This window comes from Pleurodeles waltl, chromosome 2_1 (genome assembly GCF_031143425.1).
Source record: "Pleurodeles waltl isolate 20211129_DDA chromosome 2_1, aPleWal1.hap1.20221129, whole genome shotgun sequence".
NCBI lineage: Eukaryota > Metazoa > Chordata > Amphibia > Caudata > Salamandridae > Pleurodeles > Pleurodeles waltl.
Window position 1 is genome coordinate 705500598 of NC_090438.1, and position 20818 is coordinate 705521415.

The window sequence follows — 20818 nt, forward strand, 5'->3', positions numbered from 1 at the left end:
TTAATAAAGGTAGGTGGTGAGTAAAGTTAGGTAGAAATAGAGATAGAGGTAGGTGTACTTAGAGGTAGGGGTATATGTAGGTAGAGTTATGTGTAGATAGAGGTAGGTATAGGTGAAATAGGTGTAGATAGAAGTAGGTAGTGGTAAAGGTAGGTAGAGATAGAGATAGGTAGAGTAAAAAAAATTACTAAAAGTACAGGGATTAAATAGAATGGAGACTATTACAATTGTTGGTAATTCTGCAGTTCTACTCAAGTATCTTCTGTAAGAGATTTACTGACTAAGCTGGAGGTAGTTATTGAAGCTACAGGAGAAGCACCAGTATATGTGTTGGATACTCATTCGCCGTGTGTTTCGTTTTATGCAACTTGAGAAATCAGGCGTCTCCGTTCCAAGTGCAGAGATTGTTACACAGAGGTATGTTATTTATTTATTCATTCACCATTACAAGTTATGCATAGAACTTTTAATGCCATGTTATTGAAGATATCTTTCTGGTTTGTAGATATCCACTAAACAGAAAAATAAATCCTAACAGAAGTGATTAGTGAGACTGTTGGAGTCCTGCGTCTCTGTTTTCTCTCATCCCATTTCTCTGTCACACTTGAACCAGTGGCCCTCATACTATTGTTTATGTGGTAAGTGGTGTGGTGGGAAACAAAATTCATTGTTCCCATAGTGTTCAGAGCAAAAGACCCCTGTCAGAAGAAAGATTCACTGTGGAAATAGATTACAGAGACTAATGTGGTTCAACATTAAAGAAAGAGAACGTACTGAGCAAAATCGAGCTCAAGAGGAGGAGCGTCACTGTTGTGACCTAAACTGTAAACTGTAAACTTCATACTTATATAGCGCACTACTCACCCGTTAAGGTCTCAAGGCGCTGTACGCATACCGCTGTGGAACCCCTCCTGGCTTTTCCCTGTGAGGTGCCCACTCCTGGACAACCTCCAAGGTAAAGCCAGGCATCCCAGCGCTGTTGGGGCCGTTGTGGAGATTAAGCAAGCTATTGCCCAGAGTTACAGAGGGGGACCCATGAATTAGATTAGGCACCGATGCGAGAATTATCAGGTCTGAGGAAATTGAGCCCAAGACCCGCTGAGGCGGGAATTGAACCCTGGTCCTGGGCCAGATTTCTGCATCAGGGTCTGCCGCTCTAACCATTGAGCCACACTTCTCCACTGACCTAGGGTGGGCACTTGCTTGTTTGGGAGTATGGTTTTGAGTCTGGGACTGAGGAAGACTCAACTGGACAGCCCTCTATTGACTGCAAGCTCTGATCCTCAGCACACCTCCGTTTGAGTGGTGGTGCTGCTGCTATGACTTAGCGGGAGCTCACTGTGTACAAATATCCCATCAGCTGGGTTGGAGTCAGGCCATACTGTCTGCACATTGTGGGCTACCAAGACTGAGACTAGGGGAAAGAGTAAACTCTACACGATTCACTCCATTAAGCACCATTCTGATTCTTCCCATTTGGCCATAGACCATTCCCACTACCTAAAAAGACTGCCCCCCCCCCCCCAAAAAGGCATGGGTACTGTTTCCCTAGTTGTACTCCATAATTAGTGCTCTATGCGTTTAATGAACAGTATATTTTTCCAGTGTATCATGAGACCAGTCAGCAATTTGAACAGCCTTTTGCTAAACATTGCAGCAGAGCATTGGGCACGCAATGTTAAATAATATCTAGCATGGTCTAGCCGTTGAGCTGAGACCATCTATATTTTATTTACATAAAATGTGATCTCTAGACTGAACATTTGGTATTTGTAGTGTTTTCCTAGCAGAAATTAGCAAATTGGGGGTTTTATCCATATTGCACTTTAAATTAAAGCATTGCAAGCTACCATTGCAACCTACTTTAAGAATCATAGGCATTTAAATAAGTTTTGTTTAAGGTGTGTTAGACCTGCCAGCCTTAGGGTGGTCTTTCCCCAAACTTTTTTACCTTTACTATCTTATTTTTCTGAATTAATTTTTGTTAGCATTGGGACTCTGAGCACCACAAATAGTGAAGAGTGAGATAGTGGTAACTGCACCCCAAGTGAAGCGAACCAAAAACATAAGACAAGCGTTAAATATTGTGAAAATGACTGGTTTATAGGTAAAAAAAATATTTAGACAGCCACATTGGTGGCCTTGGTGGTGTTTACTATACATGGGTAAGCCACATATACCTTTGACAGAACCACATCAGCATTGGTTACTGCCTTCCTTTCTCACAATGCAGCCCTTCCCCTATAGGTTACATCCTGGGACCCCTCTAGAGCAGCTGCCATAAGCAGACTGAGATTACATGGTCCTCGGACCAATTTATTTTTGCAACAAGTATGTACCCCCGTAATTCAGTTACTTTTTTAGGTCAATTACAATTTTTCATATTTACATTATTCTCACCTCCATAATCAGTCCCCCAGGATATTATATGTCCTGATGAGACCCTGGTGTCTTCTAAAGTGTCAAAACGCAGACACCACTTGGATAGGCAGAACTTTGTGTAGTTCATTCTACACTGGGAAATTACCCTGTGTGATCATTTGTATTTAAATAATTGTAGTTGTCTAAATATTTCTCTGGGTCACATGACTAGGTATTAGTGGCAGTTGGCCTCTGTGTATTCCTTCCAGACAACCGCACAATAGGGGGAAATAGGAGGTGGTGGCAGAACGGGCCCTCTGGCAGGATAGGGAGAGCTCTGCACAGCCCCACTTGCACTTTTAAGACACTGCCTCAGCACACTCAGAAAGAACTTCACACTAGGCTCCAGACATCCTGAGACCGGGGCAGGGATGCAGGAACTTCAAGAGACTTCTGTAGAGAGAAGCCTACAAAGCTGGCATCAGCTATGAAAACAGGAACCTCACACTCACTCTTCAATTTACGTCTGGACCTGCGAAAGGACTCTCAAAGATTGCCGTCTTGTCTGTAGCCTGCTGTGTACTTCTGAGGACTGCCCTGCTACTACAAGAGGACTGTTTTGTTGCCTGAAGTCTGTCATGTCCCCTTGAAAGACTGCCCTGCTGGTTGAGACCTACACTTGTGTGAACTCAGGAGTTCCAGGGTGACTCCAAAGGCTAGTTGGCTGGCCTCCTGACATGAGCCTCAGGGACAGAAAAGGCTCCAACCATTTTGAACCCATACCAAGACCCAGCTTGGGTGAGGACTAACTCGCCAAGTGGTGTCCCTCCAGTTCTATGCCCTTGGAAGTGGTGCTAAAGATGCCCAGACAGCCCAAATCAAATATGCGGGACTTGAAAAATGTTCTACCATGAAGTGCTCTGAAAAACAAGAGGAGACCCGGGACCTATCTGCTCGCCGATCTGCCAATGGTACATCACCTGTCGGCCTGACTTTGCGGTAGCTCTAGCTACATTCTTCTCTCTGGAAGAGTTTCTGGCGTCCTGGAGCCCTTATCGGATACAGCCTAAAGCTTCATCCTGCTGGGGATATTTAACTTCAGGTAAAAGAGACCAAGTCTGAACATAGAATTCTTCACCACAAATTAATCAAGCAGCTCCCTAACGGCAACAGCAGTCTTGCCGTACTGAACTTTACCTTTTCAGACATTTTTCTTCAAAAATTATTTTAACTCCGAAGCTAAGTGGTGACCGGGCCCAATTCTTTTTGTATCTCGGAACCACACTCCATTGTGATCGGCCAAAATGGTCTCGCTAGAGTAGATATCCACGGTTGGTGCTTTGGTCTTCTATGTGCTAGATTTTACTAAAAACTTTATAAGTTCATAGCTCCCGTTCTACTGATTGTATTTTTGTTGTTTTGAGGGTCAAATTATTTATTAAATCGTACTCTATTTTTTGGTTTGGGATTTTTATTGTGTTGCTTTTTCACTGTATTACTGTTTAAGTGCTGCACACATTCTTTACACATTGCCTCTAAGTTACGCCTGACTGCTCTTGTACCAAGCTACCCAAGATTTAAGCACTGGTTAATTTTGTGACTTTTTGTGGTTCACCTGGACAAGGATTGTGGCCGTTGCTTGGAAAGGGCTCACATCCCCCTCAACCAACAACCCAATTTCTCACAAGATGCACCTGGGGAACACTACTTTAACTTTTGTACCCTTTAGTCGGACAAATGTAACTATGCAGCATTGGATGACCAAATTATGAGGCAATAAAAGGGAAATTATTATTATATGAAATAATGTGACACATTTTGCTGCAGTATTATTTCGCTATTTTGTGGTTTTAAATTACATTGATTCCACCTGAACAAAAGCTTCACTTCATTTGGACCAGTTTAACCCCAGTTTGTAATACCCAGTAACAGAAAAGTGACCAGTTAACCTTTATAAATGGTCTGCCACTGTGTAGCACCACATGCTATTATTCATTCAGGAACTTTGGCATTGTTGAGCTGGAAACTATTTTTGCATTACGAAAAACTGGAATTATGCAGATGATTGTGGATTATGTGGCAACTGCTTCAAATCCAAAATGATGTGGAAAATGCTGTAGCCTCAGAGTTGCATAATTTCAGCGGCCCTGCCCATAGTTCAACTTTGGGCAACCTTTGTGCTCAGAATAGCAGTTGGCTCAGGGAAAAGGCCCCATAAAACTCAGAAATACAAAACGACAGGGAGGTACAAATCGATAAAACAATAACAAACAATTCAATACAATAAAACACTAGCAATTAGTGTTTGTACTCACCGTAAATGTTGCTGTCTCTTCCTAATAAACTAAGCAGCAAGTAAAAATGTGTTCACACTAAAGACTATGAAGGCACTTGTGTCTGATTGGAACACCCGAGATGCCATAAAGTAGTGTTCCATGCCCAAGCTCACACATAACTGTTTCATCCATTTTGATATTGGTAGTTTATACACTGGAAAGAAAAATACTATATTATGCGTCTTCAATCACACTGGTGCAAATTTTGCAGGATGTGTCATCTGCATTGTGAACCCTCCACCTAAGTGTAAAACTATTGGTGAATAAATTAGCAAATCTGAAACTAACGTAAATAGTTTTGGCTAATGGTGGCTTTCTTACATCCAGATAGGATTCAAAAGATGGTTTCAAAGAAAGGGAGCACCCTGCCTACACTCCAGCAACAAAGTATGACCCCCAATGCATCATGGTGGAATTCGTAGTCCATTCAAAGAGTAATAAAATCTTTCACCTCCGTAGGTGAAGCAAGTGCTGTATATCCCTGTATACGTGTTTCTGGGTTCAGCCAGTCATCAGCAAGGAGCAGCATGGTATAGGGGCTTGCTTGAAATGCCGCCAAATGTCTTCTCGAGTTTAAGTACCACTCATGGCGCACAGGTGCCTCCCAATGCTCACCAGCATTGGAGTTGGACTTTGTTGCAGGAATGTAAGCAGTGTGCTCCCTTGCTTTGTAATTTTGTCTTTAAGACGGCTCCCTTGAGCCACGGCTGACGAGCCTTGGGAGGCACCAATGCGCCAGGAGTGGTACATAAACCTGAGAGGACATTTGGCGGCATTTCAAGCAGGTCCCTAGGCCATGCTGCTCCCTGCTGGTGACGGGCTAAACCCAGCACTTGCTGCGCATACGGAGGTAAAAGACTATTACTAGGACTACGAATTCAACTGCATTTACCATGATGCATTGGACTTTGTTGCTGGAGTGCAGGCAGTGTGCTCCCTTTCTTTGTAATTTTTGTCTTAAATGTTTCAAAAGATGGAGTGCACTTCCGAGTCAAAATCATCAGTAAAACTTCCTCCTTTAATGTTCCTCGATGCCCCATTGATGGGTAAGGGTGTAAGCACTCACTTCAGTAATCACTTAGATGTAAAAATCCCAGCCACGTTTTATATGTCCAGGACAGGGGATAGAATGGGATTTGTCAATATTCAGGATCTCAAATAAGCCATTCCTATATGAGACTAAATCAGTGGTAGACCACAACCTGGCCTAGTAAAGAAGAGGTCTCAAGGACGCTATACTGTCAGTAAACCCAGGCCAGCGTTGTACAAAAGGCCTTAGAATAGGAGTACTTTGGGGCAGATTGAAATGTGATCTCTCAAAAAGCTATTCTCCCTCTGCCTAAGACCTGTGGCGGTGCCCACTCCCTATATTTCCCCTCGTGACATTCATATTCTAAAGGTTAGCAAAATGGCTTGATCCAGGATTTGGACATGATGCTTCAACTACAGAGATACGGCTTTTAGGCCACCTTCCTGAAAGAGCCAGTGAGCCATTTCTGCTTTTAAGTAGGGCAGGCAATGCGTCTTACACTGGTGCGCGAAGATTAGGCAGTAGTTGAAAACCTCAAATGCGGTTTAAACCCACAATTCCGATCTGCAGAAAGGGATCGGGAAAATACCATACCATACATTGGAAACGAATATAATAGAAAGGTACTAAGACACGCGTATGCTGCTAAAAGACTGAGATAGTAAGCAGTACATCATGTCAAGCTAGCAATGCGAATACTGCTGCTATCACAGAGACCGTATCAGAGGATTTAAAATGACACGTTTGGCTAAAACAAGCCGAGGTTCCCGGGAGTCGACTAGCATAAACAAGTAGTCGCCCTGTACATCGTGCGCCAAGTCTCAAAGGACACAACGAACGACTGGCTGGCACCCTTCTGATTGCTAGAAAAGGGAATTTGTTGTTTTATGTTAGTTTATAATCTATCTCTGGCAACGTTCGCCCGTAAATGCGAACTCCTCATGTTCCATACAGGCAAAGGCATCCCGAGGGGTAGCTGGAGGATAGGTACTCCTGACTTGGGATATGGCCCACTCCCACCATTACCGGCACTGTGATCTTGATACAAATACTGCATACTTGTGCAAGCGCCTGGCAATCGCAGTCACTTAAATTTACGTGCTATTATTTGAACCTTGCTATACTTACACTGGAGCTACTAAATGACGACATTCATTGAAAGAATTTTTCTTCGCTGGTTTGGTTTTATTTTTTTCTCAACACTCACTAAGGAAACAATCTGGCTGACAGCCAAGTGTTACTCCGTCAAAAAGTTAGTATACCTCTAGGAGTTCAATAGCAACATTACGGAAGAAAAAAAGCTACATTCTTCGCAATGCTTCGGTGTCTCAGTGGATATACGCTAAGCTGATGGGGTGCCTTCTCGAATTTAGAAGATTTGGTTGTAAAAGCCCAAGTTTTCGGAAGTGGTTTTTTGGGGGATGTCAAATACTAAATGGACACACATGTCCATTTAATCATGAGGTCTGTAAATAAAACGCATACGAGGAGCAGATTATGAACATAACAGTAAACCAAAACAATTGCCAGGCTCTATGTTAACAGTCTGAAGTAGACAAGTTAAGGCTATGTTTACGCCTCTAATGGTAACCGTGACCCAAACTAGCCATTAGGCTATCACCACACACATAAGCCGCACTGCACCAAAGCAGACAACCTTTGAAGATTAACAGATCCCCTGGCAGGCACTGACAAGAACAACGTCAGGGTCGGCCTTTAGCATGGGCAGGCTGGGCCCACGCCCAGGGCGCAGCCCTTCAGAGGGGCACAGGGGTTTCCTGCGATATTTACCCTAATACCAAGCGACAAACAAACGTGTGCTTACACACTTTTAGGAAGGCTGCCAACAGTTTCATAATAAGCAGCTAGCGAGCCCACAAAGAGCATCTAAATGGGCCTAGCACCAGTGATGTTATAACACATGTCAGAAGCTCCTGCCATGCCTTTCCCTCCCGTGGAGTCTGTTTTGTGTGCACACATCCAGCTCCTGGGGGGCATTCTGTAGTGCTTAGGTGTGACGACGCCCGAAACCCTGCAGCACGGAACACCCGAGGAAGCATGCTCACTAACGTCCGGAACACGCAAGAAACCATGTATTATTTCATTTCCCAAGTGGAGTGCTGCAGGTGACGTGCACTAGCTGACTCCGCGACTCATACTGTGCATGACCCAAAAAAATCGCAGCATGTGGGGTGGTGCTTCCCGGCGCGTGGTTCACCGGTAGACTCCTGCATGGCTTTTGTACAAAAAAGGAGGCACCTTATAGCGCATGTTCCCTTACCTGTAAGTGATCTTGGGCACGCGTACTAGATGGAAAGTCCACGCTCACCTGGAAGCAGCACCCGTAACAGTAACCTCAGTCGTCCTGCTCCAAAGTCACTGTGTGTCCCCACGCGAATCGATCCTATGGGGGGGGTGTTTAGACTGTTTGCGGGGCGGGGCGGGGCCTCGGGGGGGGGGGGGGTAACATGATGTCCGCCACAAAGAGGCGGGATCAGAGGCGTCACCGAATCAGGAAAACGAGAGCGCGCATACTCACTTCGTCAGAGGTCATCTAAAAAGGTACACTGGGCGTTTCCTGCGCATATATTGTCAGTCAGCGTTACAGCCATCTTCGAGTCAGGCAATATGTTTATTACAGAAGAACAGCGCTGCGAATTCTATGTGAATGCCTGGCCGCTGCACATACTTGCCCAACTCCAATATTGGCATGGCGATTTTTTTTGCTAGTTGGCTGTCGTTGTACGTGTTACATTGTATATGCTGGAGATCCGCAGAGCGCAACAATGTAAAATGTTTATAAAGGCTAATAAGTACCTTGGCGGAAGACCCAAAGAGTCAAGGAGCATTACATAATTTGTAGTGACAGTTAAAAAAACAGAATCGAGTAAGGCCAACACTAGAAGGTATCACTTGTTTCAGAGGGAGAAATGGAACCATTACATAATTAAACCTCAAGGAACATAGTATAATAACGTAGATATCACTCATATAAATAAAATACTGAGTGAAAGCATGCACAACTCACCTCAAGCTAAGAGCTAAGTACACAGATGCACCATAAAGAAAATGCGCGCTTCAATGGCAGAGCTTGAAATATTGGTGCCTGATACTGAACCGATAAAGAGTTATGCTGCACATAACACATCTCACATATTATCTTCACGAATACTAATAAGGCTGCAGTGAAACCCGCCCCAAACTTCTTACTAGGTAAAGTAGGCGTTGCCAAGGGCTCAATCGGCTGCTAAGCTTGGTAACACGAAAATGTTGATGATTTCTTTATGCTTACCTGTGTCAGTTAACTCCCTTTTAGCAAGTGTAATCCTCATAAAAAGCAACACACCTCCATAGCCTGCCATTAAACCATTCTCTTTACAGACCTGTATCACGCCCAAAGAATACTTTTTTTCTCCATTGAAAGGATGGATGGGTTAATGGATGGGTAAGTGAAATGATTGAAGGATTTAAAAAATGAAGGGTAAAAAAAATCTTCTAGGAAGATTCTAGCTTCACTCATGTGATGTCCAGGGATCTCCAACCTTTTCTGTAACAACAGCTATTTATGTTCAGTAAAAATCACCCCGAACTACTAATTATCAGTCATGTAGTATTGGCTGGCAAGATTGTCAGCAGTGTTGACATCAGTGCATTAGTGAGGGGTACCAGCAGTATTCCCCTCTACCTGAGTAATACATAACAGCCATAGCTGCACTGTTCTGGCACCAGAGTAATAATGGGAGTGATAAATCTCTCTAACTCAAATAACAGCTTTAAATATATTTTGAAAATTCAAGTATTTGTTTCCCAACAGCAGTTTATGAGTTCTGAAAATACACTCATTTTAATCTCAAGTGCACGTTTTTTAATTAATATGGGAAACAGCGCGCCTTGATGCAATAACACACTGCACACTTTTGCATTATTCTACCCCACAATTGCAGCTAGACTTTTCCTGGTGGTAATGCCACATGGGCTTTTGCATGTCTTGATGTGTTTACTGTGCAAATAATCACAAGTGGTTTCACCAGTAAGCTTAGAGGACTCCTTTGTGCCAAGGTTAAATCAGCAACAAGACTAACATGCTGTATGTAAGCACTAACATCAACACAATTAATCTAAACGTCAATAAAACAGGCCATGATCTTGGCAAAACACCACCTTAGATAAAAACCAAACCAGTTGAAGGCCAAGTCCCACAGTTATCAACACATTTACATGACCATGGCCACAAAATAAACTGATCACTGCAATAGGGAGAAAAGAAATGATGACACAAATGCATTATAATTTTCCTCACATACTAGCACATTCACAAGGACTCAAAATTTTAGTCATTCCACAAGTACACTTATAATACCAAACCGTTGAGCAAATGAGCGTGTGCTTGGACATAGATTCTGGTGCCCCTTATGAGGCTGGCCCAACATTGGATAAGAGTGTTTGGGCTGATGCAACGTATTTTGGATTTATGCACTGATATGGTTTCTATTGAAGAACTTAGAATGGAAGAATGTACTGTGATCGTATTATAAAATTTATAGGAAAACTACATAATTTGAAGGCTCCGAAGTTCTCAGTGGTGAACGAAACACACTGGCTGTGGTTGTGGCTGTAATGTTTGGAATTCGAATAACAAGACTTTACAACTGTTTGGAACATAAAATAAAGAATAAATCGAACAGTCTACAGTTTTATTGGACTTTTGTGGCGTTTGGTGCACCACTGTATTTTTGATATGGTATTAGAGAGTCCATTCATGTTTACTTTAGATGTAGCGTTTGTAGATTAATGTGAAAGTAAATGCAGTTTACTCTTCAGAGATCTTTAAGAGACTTGTGGGCGTATATGTTGTACCAAATGACGTTGCTGTTTTTCCTTTTGACTTAGTGATTGATTGCCCAGTGCTGGAATCATTTTGAATCTAACAACCACTCCAATGTTGACATTTTTCTATAACACTGCTATGTGAATTGTGGCTATTATACGAGTAGTGTACATTTTTGCCATAATGATGATGAGTTTGTCCAATTCCTGACGTAGTCAAAATATCGATGAACTAAATAACCTAACTGTTTGTCCTAACACTTTAAAATGTCTTTACAATTGCATTCAGATAAACGGTCTGTTATCTGCTGATCATTCATATATGTGTGTCCTTGTTTGCACGTATTCATTTTTCCACTGCACCTTTTACACTATTGATTCACACTAACCACCATTTGATTGACACTTGGATACTATGACTAATAATGATTAGGCATCTGTTCAACAAATCAATTTATGGTAGTAGTAGCATGAGTGGGTGCATTCTATCTGTATCCATACTGTCACTGAGCAAATAATACTGGGATAAAGCTTTCTAACTGGCTACATATTTTTGTCAAATAACTAGAACATATTATTGTTTTCACATGCTGTACAGAATTAAAAGACCACTCTCATTTCCATTCAAATAACTGTTTTCTTTGGGGACATCCACAGTATCACAAAGCCTCTCGACAGCATGTGGGTCAGTGAAACTTGACAGTTTGAACCGATAAAAGCAGCACCTCATGTTGTTCAACTGTGTGTATATTTTATTGTACAGATATTAAAATCCATTACAATTTAAAACCAAGAGCAATCAAATAATACAATACACAAACTGAGGACCCCAAGCTACAGGTAAAACAAGATGTTAATATTGGACATTAAATACACAATAATATACTTAATTAATTTATATACATGAACATTAAAATAAAAACAATCCCATAATAGCAGGGGATCCAGCAACAAAATATAACATTGCACATAATTATAACTAGGATTACTTCCGGGCCTCCCTGCGAGCCAAACACCCACCTCATAAACAATAAATGTGGAACCAACGACTATCTGGACCCTTAAAGTGCTTACATGCATTAGTTGTTCCACCATAAAATGGCAACCAGAAAAATATTAAAATCCATAATAAGAAATTAGAAACTCGTGACTGTGCAAAGTTAGTTCAAAACCCAAAGGAGCAAGGGCAGAATATAATTTTCATACACCATTAATCACTGCTTGCAGTTCCCCTTAATGAACTAGGCCTGAGCAGCATTAATAAATGCAGTCAACACAACATTCAGCATTGTATTCTCAGGGTCCAGGGACATAATAACAGCCTGCCAACAGGAGCGGACCCCTAAAGCATTCCACTTATTCCTCAACAAGGATCTACGCTCCTTAAGCAGAGATGGATACAGACAGACCATGTGTTCAAAGGATTATTTCCAGCTACCACAACCCCTGCACATGACACCCTCCCCTGGATTGGGCAGCCAGGTGGGTAAATTCTTCAAAAAAGCCCAATCACCCATCCTTAGGGCGATTAATTTTTCTTTCAGACGAATGCCATAAGAGCAAAAAAAATAGTCAACTGGGGTAGCTGGCCGGAATTAATTAATAACCGACCAGGCATGTTCATGCTTGGCAAGGAGAGCTCGATGTGAGTGGTAGGACCAGAGTTGAACTCTCTTTTTAATACCCAATTTGAAAAAGGGTTGAGAAGGATTGTTAGTCCAAAGGTCCTCAACTCTCAGTAGTCATTTGCAATCAGTCAAAAAGCAGTAGTGAGACCCTTTCACCTTGGCCGCACTGATTTCAAGCCAAAGAAGTGACTCCAAACTACCCGACTTAGCCCGCCATAGCTTATGACAGAGTTTCAGGAAAGCACCTGTAGCTACTGCCTGTTGATCTAAAAGGCCAAATTCCAGCTGAACCTGCGGAGGAGATGCAGGTTGCGGTAGGTGAAAGACCCTCTTATAAATCTTAATAACCAGCCAGTTTAGAAGACATGAGCCTCTACCCCACATAACCTCCTGACCATAGGACAGTTTACTGTCATAACTTCCATTAAAGGGAGCAGGTTGGGTCCTCTAAGGATGTTAAGTAGTTTGGAAAAAGCCACCGGCAGGGCCACCACTTTAACTTCAGTCTCCTTCCTCTGCTTAACAAAGCTGCCCATGGCATCGAAATGTACCCCTAAATATTCATAGGAATGCTCTGAAATAAGTTTACTGCTCTTATAATACCAGTTGCTTCCCAAAGGCCCTTTCCTGCCAAAAGAAACCACTTTTGTTTTTAGCAGATTTACTTCCAAATGATTCACAGCTGTATAAAGTGCAAGTTTGGTTAACCCCTTCTGTGCCCAGGACGTAATGGTTACGTCCTGAGGCACAGTGCTGCTGTGCCCAGGACGTAACCATTACGTCCTGTGCACAGAGCCCAGAGGGAGCGCTAGCGCTCCCTCTGTGGGGTTCTCCCCCACCCCCCCAAGTCAGGGATGGAAGGGGAAGCCCTTCCCCTCCCACCCCCGGCCCCCCCAACCCCCCCTGTGACGTCAGCGCGCGAGCGTGCGCTGATTAGTCACAGGGTCTCCCCCATCGCGCTGGAAGCAGAGCTTCCAGCGCGATTGAAAGAGAAATGCTTTTGCATTTCTCTTTCAATGCCATGGGGGAGGCCCAGAGAGGCTTCAAAGGGAAGGAAATGTATTTCCTTCCCTTTGAAGTCTCTCACAGGTTTCAAAAGCCGGATTGCTTGCAATCCGGCTTTTGAAACCCCACTAGACACCAGGGATTTTTTTTTTTTCAATTAAATTGGCAAAAGGGTGCGACCCCTTGGGCAAGGGTCGCTCCCAGGGGGGGCATTTTTTTAGGAAGGCCTTTTCTGCCCCCCCTGGGAGCACATTGGCCTATTATTAGGCCGATCTGCCCCCAGGGGGGGCAGAAACCTCTAGGCACCAGGGACCTTTTTTTTTTTTTTTTTTTTTGATGTTTTCTTTTTTTTTAGGTGGGGAGCGACCCCTTAGGCAAGGGTCGCTCCCCTAGGGGGCAAATTATATTTAAGCCATTTCTGCCCCCCTTGGGGGCAGATTGGCCTATTTTGATGAGGCCAATCTGCCCCCAAGGGGGGCAGAAACCATTAGACACCAGGGAGTTTTTTTTTGCGCGCAAATTTAACGCAACGGGAGCGACCCCTTGGGCAAGGGTCGCTCCCAGGGGGGGCATTTTTTTGGGAAGGCCTTTTCTGCCCCCCCTGGGGGCAGAAACCTCTAGGCACCAGGGAGCTTTTTTTTTTTTTGTGATCTCTTTTTTTTTAGGTGGGGAGCGATCCCTTAGGCAAGGGTCGCTCCCCTACGGGGCAATATATATTTAGGCCATTTCTGCCCCCCTTGGGGGCAGATTGGCCTATTTTGATGAGGCCAATCTGCCCCCAAGGGGGGCAGAAACCATTAGACACCAGGGAGTTTTTTTTTTTGCGCAAATTTCACGCAATGGGAGCGACCCCTTGGGCAAGGGTCGCTCCCAGGGGGGGCATTTTTTGGGGAAGGCCTTTTCTGCCCCCCCTGGGGGCAGATCAGCCTATTATTAGGCCGATCTGCCCCCAGGGGGGGCAGAAACCTCTAGGCACCAGGGATCATTTCTTTTCTTTTTTCTTTTTGTTATGTTTTCTTTTTTTTTTAGGTGGGGAGCGACCCCTTAGGCAAGGGTCGCTCCCCTGGAGGGGCAAAATGTATTTAGGCCATTTCTGCCCGCTTTGGGGGCAGATCGGCCGATTTGAGGTCAATCTGCCCCCAAGGGGGGCAGAAACCACTAGGCACCAGGGATCTTTTTTTTGCGCCGTCACGCAATGGGAGCGACCTTGTAGGCAAGGGTCGCTCCCCGGGGGGGGTGGGGGGGGGCAAAATTATTTTAGGCCATCTCGGCCTATTGGTATTAGGCCGATCTACCCCCAGGGGGGGCAGAAACCTCTAGGCGCCAGGGCAAATTTTTTTTTTGTGATTTTTTTTTTTTTTTTTTTTTTTTTTTTTTAGAGATGGGGAGCGACCCATCAGGCAAGGGTCGCTCCCCTGGGGGGCAAATTGTATTTAGACCATTTCTGCCCCCCTTGGGGACAGATTGGTCGATTTTAGGTCAATCTGCCCCAAGGGGGCAGAAACCACTAGGCACCAGGGATTTGTTTTTTGTCGCCAATGTCGCGCAGGGGGAGCGACCCCGTTGGCAAGGGTCGCTCCCGGGGGGGGGGTGGGGGTTCGGGGGGCAAATTTATTTTAGGCCATTTCTGCCCCATCGGCCTATTATTAGGCCGATCTGCCCCCAGGGGGGGCAGAAACCTGTAGGCGCCAGGGCAATTTTTTTTTTTGTGTTTTTTTTTTTGTTTGTTTGTTTTTTTAGAGATGGGGAGCGACCCATCAGACAAGGGTCGCTCCCCTGGGGGGCAAACTGTGTTTAGACCATTTCTGCTCCCCTTGGGGGCAGATTGGTCGATTTTATGTCAATCTGCCCCCAAGGGGGCAGAAACCACTAGGCACCGGGGATTTGTTTTTTGGTGTCAATGTCACGCAGGGGGAGCGACCCTGTAGGCAAGGGTCGCTCCGAGGGGGGGGCGGGGTGGGGGTTGGGGGGGCAAATTTATTTTAGGCCATTTCTGCCCCCCCTAGGGGCAGATCGGCCTATTATTAGGCCGATCTGCCCCCAGGGGGGGCAGAAACCTCTTGTTGCCAGGGCAAATTTTTTTTTTGTGTTTTTTTTTTTTGTTTGTTTGTTTTTTTAGAGATGGGGAGCGACCCATCAGACAAGGGTCGCTCCCCTGGGGGGCAAACTGTATTTAGAGCATTTCTGCCCCCCTTGGGGGCAGAAGTGGTCGATTTTAGGTCAATCTGCCCCCAAGGGGGCAGAAACCACTAGGCACCGGGGATTTGTTTTTTGGCGCCAATGTCACGCAGGGGGAGCGAACCTGTAGGCAAGGGTCGCTCCGAGGGGGGGGGGGGGTTGGGGGGGGCAAATTTATTTTAGGCCGTTTCTGCCCCCCCTAGGGGCAGATCGACCTATTATTAGACTGATCTGCCCCCAGGTGTGGCAGAAACCTCTAGGCGCCAGGGCAATTTTTTTTTTTTTTTTTTTTTTAGAGATGGGGAGCGACCCATCAGACAAGGGTCGCTCCCCTGGGGGGCAAACTGTATTTAGAGCATTTCTGCCCCCTTTGGGGGCAGATGGGTCGATTTTAGGTCAATCTGCCCCCAAGGGGGCAGACACCACTAGGCACCGGGGATTTGTTTTTTGGCGCCAATGTCACGCAGGGGGAGCGACCCCGTAGGCAAGGGTCGCTCCTGGTGGGGGTTGGGAATGCAAATTTATTTTAGGCCATTTCTGCCCCCCCTGGGGGAAGATCGGCCTATTATTAGGCCGATCTGCCCCCAGGGGTGGCAGAAACCTCTAGGCGCCAGGGCAATTTTTTTTTTTTTTTTTGTTTGTTTGTTTTTTTAGAGATGGGGAGCGACCCATCAGACAAGGGTCGCTCCCCTGGGGGACAAACTGTATTTAGAGCATTTCTGCCCCCCTTGGGGGCAGATGGGTCGATTTTAGGTCAATCTGCCCCCAAGGGGGCAGAAACCACTAGGCACCGGGGATTTGTTTTTTGGCGCCAATGTCACGCAGGGGGAGCGACCCCGTAGGCAAGGGTCGCTCCTGGTGGGGGGGTGGGGGTTAGGGATGCAAATTTATTTTAGGCCATTTCTGCCCTCCCTGGGGGAAGATCGGCCTATTATTAGGCCGATCTGCCCCCAGGGGGGGGCAGAAACCTGTAGGCGCCAGGGCAAATTTTTTGTGTGTGGCTTTTTTAGAGATGGGGAGCGACCCATCAGACAAGGGTCGCTCCCCTGGGGGGCAAACTGTATTTAGAGCATTTCTGCCCCCCTTGGGGGCAGATTGGTCGATTTTAGGTCAATCTGCCCCCAAGGGGGCAGAAACCACTAGGCACCGGGGATTTGTTTTTTGGCGCCAATGTCACGCAGGTGGAGCGACCCCATAGGCAAGGGTCGCTCCCGGGGGGTGTGGAGGTTCGGGGGGGAAATTTATTTTAGGCCATTTCTGCCCCCCCTGGGGGAAGATCGGCCTATTATTAGGCCGATCTGCCCCCAGGGGGGGCAGAAACCTGTAGGCGCCAGGGCAAATTTGTTTTTTGTGTTTTTTTGTTTGTTTTTTTAGAGATGGGGAGCGACCCATCAGACAAGGGTCGCTCCCCTGGGGGGCAAACTGTGTTTAGACCATTTCTGCCCCCCTTGGGGGCAGATTGGTCAATTTTAGGACAATCTGCCCCCAAGGGGGCAGAAACCACTAGGCACCGGGGATTTGTTGTTTGGCGCCAATGTCACGCAGGGGGAGCGACCCCGTAGGCAAGGGTCGGTCCTGGGCAGGGGGGATTTGGGGGGGTGGGGGTCAAATTTATTTTAGGGCATTTCCCCCCCGGGGCCGGCTGAGCTAGAGGTCAAAATCCACAGGTAGGCACTTTGCAAAAAACACCTCTGTTTTCTGTGAAAAAATATGTTGTGTCCACGTTGTGTTTTGGGCCATTTCCTTTTGTGGGCGCTAGGCCTACCCACACAAGTGAGGTACCATTTGTATGGAGAGACTTAGGGGAACGCTGGGTGGAAGGAAATTTGTGGCTCCTCTCAGATTCCAGAACTTTCTGTCACCGAAATGAGAGGAAAAAGTGTTTTTGGGCCAAATTTTGATGTTTGCAAAGGATTCTGGGTAACAGAACCTGGTCAGAGCCCCGCAAATCACCCCATCTTGGATTCCCCTAGGTCTCTAGTTTTCAGAAATGCACAGGTTTGGTAGGTTTCCCTAGGTGGCGGCTGAGCTACAGTCCAAAATCTACAGGCAGGCACTTTGCAGAAAACACCTCTGTTTTCCTTCAAAAATTTGGCTGTGTCCACGTTGCGCTTTGGGGCATTTCCTGTCGCGGGCGCTAGGCCTACCCACACAAGTGAGGTATCATTTTCATCGGGAGACGTGGGGGAACGCTGGGTGGAAGGAAATTTGTGGCTCCTCTCAGATTCCAGAACTTTCTGCCACAGAAATGTGAGGAACATGTGTTTTTTTAGCCACATTTTGAGGTTTGCAAAGGATTCTGGGTAACAGAACCTGGTCCGAGCCACACAAGTCACCCCATCTTGGATTCCCCTAGGTCTCTAGTTTTCAGAAATGCACAGGTTTGGTAGGTTTCCCTAGGTGGCGGCTGAGCTACAGGCCACAATCTACAGGTAGGCACTTTGCAAAAAACACCTCTGTTTTCCTTCAAAAATTTGGCTGTGTCCACGTTGTGCTTTGGGGCGTTTCCTGTCGCGGGCGCTAGGCCTACCCACACAAGTGAGGTATCATTTTTATCGGGAGACGTGGGGGAACGCTGGGTGGAAGGAAATTTGTGGCTGCCCTCAGATTCCAGAACTTTCTGCCACAGAAATGTGAGGAACATGTGTTTTTTTAGCCAAATTGTGAGGTTTGCAAAGGATTCTGGGTAACAGAACCTGGTCCGAGCCACACAAGTCACCCCATCTTGGATTCCCCTAGGTGTCTAGTTTTCAGAAATGCACAGGTTTGGTAGGTTTCCCTAGGTGGCAGCTGAGCTACAGGCCAAAATCAACAGGTAGGCACTTTGCAGAAAACACCTCTGTTTTCCTTCAAAAATTTGGCTGTGTCCACGTTGCGCTTTGGGGCGTTTCCTGTCGCAGGCGCTAGGCCTACCCACACAAGTGAGGTATCATTTTCATCGGGAGACATGGGGGAACGCTGGGTGGAAGGAAATTCGTGGCTCCCCTCAGATTCCAGAACTTTCTGCCACAGAAATGTGAGGAACATGTGTTTTTTTAGCCAAATTTTGAGGTTTGCAAAGGATTCTGGGTAACAGAACCTGGTCCGAGCCACACAAGTCACCCCATCTTGGATACCCCTAGGTCTCTAGTTTTCAGAAATGCACAGGTTTGGTAGGTTTCCCTAGGTGGCGGCTGAGCTACAGTCCAAAATCTACAGGTAGGCACTTTGCAGAAAACACCTCTGTTTTCCTTAAAAAATTTGGCTGTGTCCACGTTGCGCTTTGGGGCGTTTCCTGTCGCGGGCGCTAGGCCTACCCACACAAGTGAGGTATCATTTTCATCGGGAGACGTGGGGGAACGCTGGGTGGAAGGAAATTTGTGGCTCCTCTCAGATTCCAGAACTTTCTGCCACAGAAATGTGAGGAACATGTGTTTTTTTAGCCACATTTTGAGGTTTGCAAAGGATTCTGGGTAACAGAACCTGGTCCGAGCCACACAAGTCACCCCATCTTGGATTCCCCTAGGTCTCTAGTTTTCAGAAATGCACAGGTTTGGTAGGTTTCCCTAGGTGGCGGCTGAGCTACAGGCCAAAATCTACAGGTAGGCACTTTGCAAAAAACATCTCTGTTTTCCTTCAAAAATTTGGCTGTGTGCACGTTGCGCTTTGGGGCGTTTCCTGTTGCGGGCGCTAGGCCTACCGACACAAGTGAGGTATCATTTTTATCGGGAGACGTGGGGGAACGCTGGGTGGAAGGAAATTTGTGGCTCCTCTCAGATTCCAGAACTTTCTGCCACAGAAATGTGAGGAACATGTGTTTTTTTAGCCACATTTTGAGGTTTGCAAAGGATTCTGGGTAACAGAACCTGGTCCGAGCCACACAAGTCACCCCATCTTGGATTCCCCTATGTCTCTAGTTTTCAGAAATGCACAGGTTTGGTAGGTTTCCCTAGGTGGCGGCTGAGCCACAGGCCAAAATCAACAGGTAGGCACTTTGCAGAAAACACCTCTGTTTTCCTTCAAAAATTTGGCTGTGTCCACGTTGCGCTTTGGGGCGTTTCCTGTCGCGGGCGCTAGGCCTACCCACACAAGTGAGGTATCATTTTCATCGGGAGACATGGGGGAACGCTGGGTGGAAGGAAATTCGTGGCTCCCCTCAGATTCCAGAACTTTCTGCCACAGAAATGTGAGGAACATGTGTTTTTTTAGCCAAATTTTGAGGTTTGCAAAGGATTCTGGGTAACAGAACCTGGTCCGAGCCACACAAGTCACCCCATCTTGGATACCCCTAGGTCTCTAGTTTTCAGAAATGCACAGGTTTGGTAGGTTTCCCTAGGTGGCGGCTGAGCTACAGTCCAAAATCTACAGGCAGGCACTTTGCAGAAAACACCTCTGTTTTCCTTCAAAAATTTGGCTGTGTCCACGTTGCGCTTTGGGGCATTTCCTGTCGCGGGCGCTAGGCCTACCCACACAAGTGAGGTATCATTTTCATCGGGAGACGTGGGGGAACGCTGGGTGGAAGGAAATTTGTGGCTCCTCTCAGATTCCAGAACTTTCTGCCACAGAAATGTGAGGAACATGTGTTTTTTTAGCCACATTTTGAGGTTTGCAAAGGATTCTGGGTAACAGAACCTGGTCCGAGCCACACAAGTCACCCCATCTTGGATTCCCCTAGGTCTCTAGTTTTCAGAAATGCACAGGTTTGGTAGGTTTCCCTAGGTGGCGGCTGAGCTACAGGCCAAAATCTACAGGTAGGCACTTTGCAAAAAACACCTCTGTTTTCCTTCAAAAATTTGGCTGTGTCCATGTTGCGCTTTGGGGCGTTTCCTGTCGCGGGCGCTAGGCCTACCCACACAAGTGAGGTATCATTTTTATCGGGAGACGTGGGGGAACGCTGGGTGGAAGGAAATTTGTGGCTCCTCTCAGATTCCAGAACTTTCTGCCACAGAAATGTGAGGAACATGTGTTTTTTTAGCCAAATTTTGAGGTTTGCAAAGGATTCTGGGTAACAGAACCTGGTCCGAGCCACACAAGTCACCCCATCTTGGATTCCCCTAGGTCTCTAGTTTTCAGAAATGCACAGGTTTGGTAGGTTTCCCTAGGTGGCGGCTGAGCTACAGGCCAAAATCTACAGGTAGGCACTTTGCAAAAAACACCTCTGTTTTCCTTCAAAAATTTGGCTGTGTCCACGTTGCGCTTTGGGGCGTTTCCTGTCGCGGGCGCTAGGCCTACCCACACAAGTGAGGTATCATTTTTATCGGGAGACGTGGGGGAACGCTGGGTGGAAGGAAATTTGTGGCTCCCCTCAGATTCCAGAACTTTCTGCCACAGAAATGTGGGGAACATGTGTTTTTTTAGCCAAATTTTGAGGTTTGCAAAGGATTCTGGGTAACAGAACCTGGTCCGAGCCACACAAGTCACCCCATCTTGGATTCCCCTAGGTCTCTAGTTTTCAGAAATGCACAGGTTTGGTA

General features: G+C 46.0%; 1 protein-coding gene across 2 annotated transcripts in view; it reads right to left on the reverse strand.

Moving 5' to 3' along the window:
- The window catches only part of TMEM14C (transmembrane protein 14C), a 54824-nt gene extending 46632 nt beyond the window's left edge, over nt 1-8192 (reverse strand). The window contains exon 1 of one of the 2 annotated variants that reach the window (XM_069217009.1): nt 8057-8192. The gene's annotated coding sequence lies outside the window, so the exon portion shown is untranslated. Of the gene's footprint in view, nt 1-8008 lie in introns of both variants that reach the window. The other variant, XM_069217001.1, reaches the window with a different exon arrangement.
- Between the last annotated feature and the right edge of the window lie 12626 nt (nt 8193-20818).